This window comes from Corvus brachyrhynchos, unplaced genomic scaffold (genome assembly GCF_000691975.1).
Source record: "Corvus brachyrhynchos isolate BGI_N302 unplaced genomic scaffold, ASM69197v1 scaffold14, whole genome shotgun sequence".
Lineage (NCBI taxonomy): Eukaryota > Metazoa > Chordata > Aves > Passeriformes > Corvidae > Corvus > Corvus brachyrhynchos.
Genome location: NW_008239110.1, coordinates 23,175,819 through 23,182,978, shown reverse-complemented (window position 1 = coordinate 23,182,978; position 7,160 = coordinate 23,175,819). Strand labels below are relative to the sequence as shown.

General features: G+C 41.7%; 1 long non-coding RNA gene across 1 annotated transcript; it reads right to left on the bottom strand.

The window, feature by feature from the left end:
* Positions 1 to 4,472, bottom strand: LOC108448034. Its single transcript, XR_001863819.1, has 3 exons — positions 3,443 to 4,472; positions 2,560 to 2,739; positions 1 to 1,882 (listed from the first exon to the last, which is right to left on the bottom strand). It is a non-coding gene; the product is annotated as an uncharacterized LOC108448034 (long non-coding RNA).
* Between the last annotated feature and the right edge of the window lie 2,688 nt (positions 4,473 to 7,160).

Sequence of the window (7,160 nt, the reverse complement as noted above, 5' to 3'; positions counted from 1 at the left end):
TTGAGGGCATTCTGAATTGGTATGTTTTATTTGATTAAAAGGAATGTGGGTACAGAATACCAGAGGGAATAAAACAGGAAAAAAATTTCAAACTCTGAGATAAAAACATAAATATTTAGATGCAAAAATGTATAAAGTGGGGTTACATGTAGAAAAATGAAGTCTCCAAACACCCATGAGGAGTGTGAGTCCTTCACGCAAACAGCATCAGCCCTTGATGCCTCAGAGACGGTGAATACTTGGTAAAGCTGATGGCTGAAGCTTCAGCTAGCAGGTGTCTACTCAGAGCTGAGGACTAGGGACAGAGGACATCAAGGGGGAAAAGTCTGGCACTCACTGCCCGTGGAGAAACTGCAGGTGGAATTTTAGGTATACCATACTCAGAAGGAACATCCTGTAAGGGGAAATTATCTGTCAAAACTTGCATTTTCTTTCCACTTCTGAAGATAGGTGCAATTAGGAAGATTTCTTCCACAGAGAAATTCTAACAAAAAGCAAATTACCAGTGGCATGAAGGGGCAGCTCACGGGGATTTATGAGAACCCAATTTAACCTCCCTTTTTTTGTGATTCTCATCCAGGCCATCTGGCGCAGACTAGCTTTTGGCACACAGGTCAAAGCTAGGGCTTTCCTAGCAGACTGGTTTCATCCTTTCTTCACACTCACAGAGCATATTTTAGTGCAAAATCCATCCCACGCTGTTTTTATCTGCATACCACAGCCCTGCCTGTCGTGCATTATGCACAACGCTCAGCAATTGTCTGCCCTAACCACAGTATGTTGCTCAGAATAAGCCTAGCACACATCCGTAACCTTTGTGCAGCCTACACTACAAACACGCCCCACCTCCTGGTATTTTGCTTTGCTTGCTGGCTGGCACTCTACCTGCTCCTTGTGCAACAGCTCAAGAAATCATGACAGCATCTCAGGCCTCTCCTGAGCCTGCCTGAGCCGGATAAACCAACTCCAGATATCACATCTCAATACCTTGCAAGAACTTCTAGACTTATATAAAAATTTTTTTTTCAATAACTTCATAACTTAGGATGCTTTGCATGTTGAAGACTAACATTCCCTGTGGCACCATGTTATGGTCTGTATTTGGAACAAGCAGCAGATAATCAAAAACTCTCTGCATGCCAGATGCCTGTCTCAGAGTTAGCACCTGCCATTCAGCATGAACTGGCATTCTGGGCAGCCATGCATATTCAGGAGGCATCTAGTACAGATGAGCTTCAGCAAATCCTAGGTGAGCCTGTTTTCAAGATTTTCAAAACCATTCTCCACAGCTTGTGTCCCCACATAATCTTCAGCAACACTGAAAATATTGATAGGTCTTTGCCCATTGCAGGAAACAAAAGACAGGATTCACATTCCCACAGGATGTATGCATGCAGTTCTTACAACTACACTGAAGAGAAAAAATACCAGTCATTGTCAACTCTCTACTCTTCCAGAGTGGGTAGCTGGCACTCTCTCCTCCACTGCAGAACCTTGGCTTCTGTAAAGCTGGAAAACTTGTGTTTATTTCAGGCATTGCTGTTTTTTTTTCTTGGATGAAGTTCTATACCCAGCCAAGCTGCACACATGCTGTGTTGTGAGGGACTGTGCACTCAGCTTGTTGACCACGTGGACTGCCAGGATTCATGGAATGTCAATTTTCCATGTTCTGTGAGAATTCCTATGACCGGATATATCCCACACCATCTCTGTATGCAGGGCTTGGTGAACTCTTCAACGTGGAATAGCCCAGTAAAATTTTGTTTTTCAGTCTGTCTATATCTGTCTCAGCACTGCTGCTGCCTCTGAGCAATTCTGAGCCCCGGGGATGGTAGGCAAATATGTGTTAGCAACAACACAGAGTCACAAGCACCACCTGGGGCTGTAGGGCAAGAAAGGCATTACTTTAATGAATGTTCATTCCAACCAGTGCTCACAGGGCATAACAGTTCTCTTCATACATATCAAAAAAAAAAAAAAAGCACTAACTTCCTTCCTTCCTCTGCACCTCCTCAACAAGACAAATACAAGTTTCCTCTCTATTCAAAAAGACCAAAAAAACCCTCAATCCTCCCACTTCCTTTCCCACCTCCTTCCAAATTCATGAAAAGCACCAGTTTATCTCTTCTCTCCACCAACCTACCCAAAGGATACAGCTTTCCACCTTCTTAAGCTTCTTAAGAGTAGCTCCTCCCCTGCCTCTGAGAAGTTGCAGTGCTCTTTTTGAAAGTCAGTGGTCCGGCCTGTGCCATGAAAGGCTCACACAAGAACAAAACCCAAACGCTTTTGGGCAGATAACCGGATCTCACTGCTTTGTTCCAGCTCCATATCCCCACCAGATGGGGGCAGCCCACATCCCCTACTCCCACTCCAGGAGGCCAGCCATGGAGCTGAGATGAGGGAAGAAAATACCTGCCTTTGAACACCTCAAAATGGATGGCAAGCAGAAAACTTTAAATAAAAACATGTTGTACAATACATGTAGATCTAAGTATTTCTCACAAGTAGAAGAGTTCACCATAATTAACCCCCTTCAATTAAATAAACCCAAGTACTTACGTGTTAAGCCTCCATCTACTGTTGCTATGCAGAGACCACTTCAGAAAAGAAACACAGGATTTGGCTACCATGGATAAGGGATGCTCAGGCTGGAAGCTGCTTGGGCCGGTTCTTTGCTTGATGGGCTGAGAGAACTCATGTGGCTCCTCCTTGGATGGGGTTTTAAGCGGGTGTAAGTCCCTGTTAAAAAGGGAAGGTGCCAAGACAGCTTTTGAAGAAACACTCCATCGTATACGACTAGCAGCCCAAGCCAGCGGCAGTGCGGAAGCACGCCCTCTATAGACACTCAAATTTCTTACACCGGGAGTGAGAGAACAGAAATACAACACAGCTGGTGGGGAAATAACTCTCCCATGCTAGGTGAGGACTCAAACCAACTTTTTATTACAATGGCATGTTTTGAAGAAAAGGAAATTTTCACAAGATTGAGTTTTCAAGAGAGGAAGGAATTCACTGGAGTGACAAAAAAATGTTGTCCAGATCTTGCAAAATGCAATTAAAATTTAAAAAATCAAAGAGAAATGTTGTGATTTCTAAAAATTATGAAAATAAGAATACTCTCTTTGATAGAGAATACTCTTTTTTCAGTAATAATTATAATGGGAATACTAACTTCTAATAGGTAAGGCTTTTGAATTTTGAATATTAACACAATCTTTTGAGCTTTAATTAAAAAGTTGCTACAATTTATAATTTTATAAGTAAAGAAGCAAAGTTCCTTCCATCCTTAGGAATGCTATTGCACTGTATTACTCTTTATACAATAAACTATTTGAAATTAATTGTATCAGGGGAACGTAGTCGATTGTTGTTTTAACATTTGGGAAAGCAAAATAAATAGTATTGACCAACAAAGATCTCCTTAAAATCTGAGACAGCTTACCTCACTAGAGGAACACTGAGAAATTGTGCTTGTGGCTGCCACTGTTTTGGATGGCCTGCTGGATCCAGTGGTAGTGATGTACTGCTTGGAACAAAGACAAATTAGGTCACAGCATACATCACAGGGGCCCATCATCTGCATGGCCAAGTGCCACTTTTATGCCCTCCAAAAGCGTTTGATGTCAGATCATTTTGTCATGTCTTTGTCCACCCAGAGCAATACATGCCACAACCCTGGCATTTATAAAGTTCAGAATTATACTTTCGTTTTCTGTCAAAGATGAAACTAGGAAGACTCTTCTTCAGTTGCTACTTTCTCGTCTGCTTCATATCAGACAGGAATACTCTTTTCTATCAGTTCAAGGGATCACATTTCTTCACCCACCTGAAGAGGAAGGGAGGAAAGAAAGGAAAGAGGGAGGTAGCTTTCCTCCAGACCTGTAAGTTTCTCTGGCTTCTTCTGAGCTGAAAGCATTTTAAATGTCAGATATGAATCAGAAACTCTAGGCTGCTTAGTAGCTTCTGTGCCTCCTGGTTTTACCAAGTTGATCTTCCAGGTTCAATTGGTCTTCCATGTCCACCAGGGGCTCATATACCCTGTAACAGGGCAAACCATCCATGTTTGCCCACTGGGACATTAGATTTAATAAAATCTGCATGATATACACCCATGCAACATAGGTGCACGTGTACAAACTCCACATCCCCATGCACAGGCAGAGCAATGACCCCATCTGACCTTCCAACCTGTCAACATTCCATGGGGCTCATAAAGCATCCTTGTGAGCTACCTCCTGACCCAAGGGCTTATTATAAGATCAGAGCCATAGTTTAAACCAGGTATCAATCTTGACATAAGCAAGAATAATCATACTTTCAGATCAGTGAATGTGACAAAGTGTTCTTAAATGCAGTATTACCATTTCTTTCTCTGGTCCTCTCATTTCTAGAGAACCAAAAGCACCATCCAATGAACCCAGAAGTAGATGAGAAGTCAGCTGTTAGCTTTAAGTTCTATTTCGGCTCTAAAATCAAAGGCCTCTTTAAAGCCTAATAGAATTATAGACTCAAGTCTACCATTAATAGCATGCATGGTGCCAGTGTAATAAAAAATGGAAATTCATTGTCCAAGAATGATTTATGAAGTCCAGTAATTCATGTCAGAGTTTCTGCAATGCTGTGATTCTCAAAAAATCTCAGGTCCAACTAACTAACAGTGCTCAGTTAGACATTGATCCTTTAATGAATGCATGCACTTTACTGATTTTATTTTGGCAAAGTTACAAGTATGGAAGCAAGAGAGAAAGAGAGAGAAAGAAAATGTGCAGTAAAACATTAATCAATATTTCTAATCTGCTTTGTATGTGGTGTTTTTAAGATATTAATTTCATCTTTCCATCCTCTGGGACAAATGACTATGGAACTAGTAAATTTCTGAAAAAATGCACAATTTTTAGTATCAAGTTCAGCAGATTATATAAAAAATAGATACAAAGAAGCAAAGGTCAGATTTAAGGATCATTTTAATAACAGGCTTTATTTCAGATCCATAACATACATAATCTATAAAAATAATGCATAGAAAATATTAGTCTATTTTTGACCATTTGTGTCTCTGTAAGCTATACCAAGTGAGCTTACTGATTTTTTTTAACAGTGTACATTTAGTTTTAATGGTTCAGCTCTTCTTCAGTCATCAATAGGGAGCCTTGTTACCATGGTGACAGACAGATGGATTAATGCAATGTTTAGGGAGATACAGTAGTGCCAAATTTTGATATATATGGTAAGCTGTAATGTACTGCATACACAAGAGGACATGCATGCAGGAAAATCAGGGACAGTCTTCCATATGCACAGAAGGTTTTGACACAATATTCCCACTATCTTCTGCCAGAAAGTGGCCATCTACCTCCCACTTTATGCCCTTCACAAGTACCCTGTTGGAGTCACAGACTCCAGCTGCTCTGAGAACTTACACTGAATGTTGCAGGAGGCCTGCTGGAAAGGGCCGTGTTCAACACCTGATGTGTCGGCTACATGTACCGGGCCATGAAGCTGCCGGTCATCTGGGAGTGACTGTCTATAACCCACTCCTTGACATGCAGCCTGACACCTTCAGCTGACACCTTTCCATTTGCCTGTTTACTTTGTTCACTGCAGGTCTCGTTAATGAGAAAGAAATGCGAGATATACAAAAACCATTGGGTTTTTACAGAGCACAGCCAGATTGTTTGTGGAGTAATCCTTCTTAAAACTTTCACACTTCCTTTACTTTTAAACCTTTAATGACCTGCACCTTCCTCACCCATCTCACTCCCTTCCCTAGAGCTGCTAATGAGCTTTCCTGTTTTCAAAGTATTAGATTAGAGGTTTGTGTCTCGCAAACACCCTCAGACGGAGATGAAATTAATACAGGAAGAAAATGTGTGACAGTCATGCTATGAATACCTGTCATTCAGACTGTGAATCCCCCATGCTCATAGAACTAGGAAATTATGCTAGTTGCATAGTTTTATTTTATTATATTTTACTTTATTTGCTGCCCAACCACTGAATCATTCTATCATTGCCAAACATCTTCAATGCAGAAATCTATGATAAGATGCTACTGAAAAGTCAAGTAATTTTAAAAGACAGTTTGACCTGCCAAGTGAAATTCTGGCACAAACTTAGTGCTCTTAAAAATATTTTAGATGTGAAATCAGAAGTGTTTTATCCAGATCACAATATTAATTTACGTAACAAGACTAATTTAATTCAAAATGTTTTCCACCCATCTACACAAAGTGATAATTATAATTCATCAGGAACCTAGCTCTTCTTCCAGGCCTTTTTAAATTGTAATATTAAACTATAGCAATTAAGCTCTATGAATGACTTTGGATATAATTGCACTGAATTGCACTGAAGCCAATTAGGAAAAATATACATCTCGTATTCCTGACAATTAATTTTACAGTTGGCTTTCTCAGCAGGTGACGTACTACTAGCATACACGAGTCAAGTTTATACTGGCAACCTCCTCACAATAAATGAAATGCCAGTCCAATTTCTTCCTCTGCAGCACACACCACTGTTGAGGGTTCCCAAACTGGTGTCTCTGGCCACATGAGCATGGCCAGTGGCATGGGGCAGGCACAGCAGCTCTCCCACAGGCACATGCCATGCAGCAGCATCTGAACACGGGATCCTCTGCTGCCCAGGGGTGCATGCCAGCAGTGCATCCCTCCCACCCTGCAGCCACCATGGTGTTGGGTCTTACACCAGTGCCAAGCTTTTAGTTACCCTTGCCCATGAACATATTTGTGGAGTCAAACCAGACATCCAGGTCTCAGTCCAACCTCCTTCCCAAAGCAGGCTCAAGCTCTGTGCTCAGAGCAGCTCACTCACGGCTTTATCCTCATGAAATCTTTCTTGAAAGGAAGCTGTAAAACCTCTCTAGGCAGTGTGATCTGAGCCTGACTGTCCTTGTGGGAATCTGTTTGAGTTGCCAACAAAATCATCTCTCAGAGCCACAGCAGGTAACGCACAGGATGGACAACTCTGTGGATTGGACTGTCACTCAGAGGCCTCCTTTGTCTTCCCAACCATAATTTTGGAGGTTTCCAGTTCTGGCCATGTGGGCCAGGAGCAGATTTTCTCTGTAGAAAATCCTGCTCCCAGGCTGTCACCCAGCAGAACCCAGTCAGCTGGTCTAGTGGTTCAGGATTCCTGCT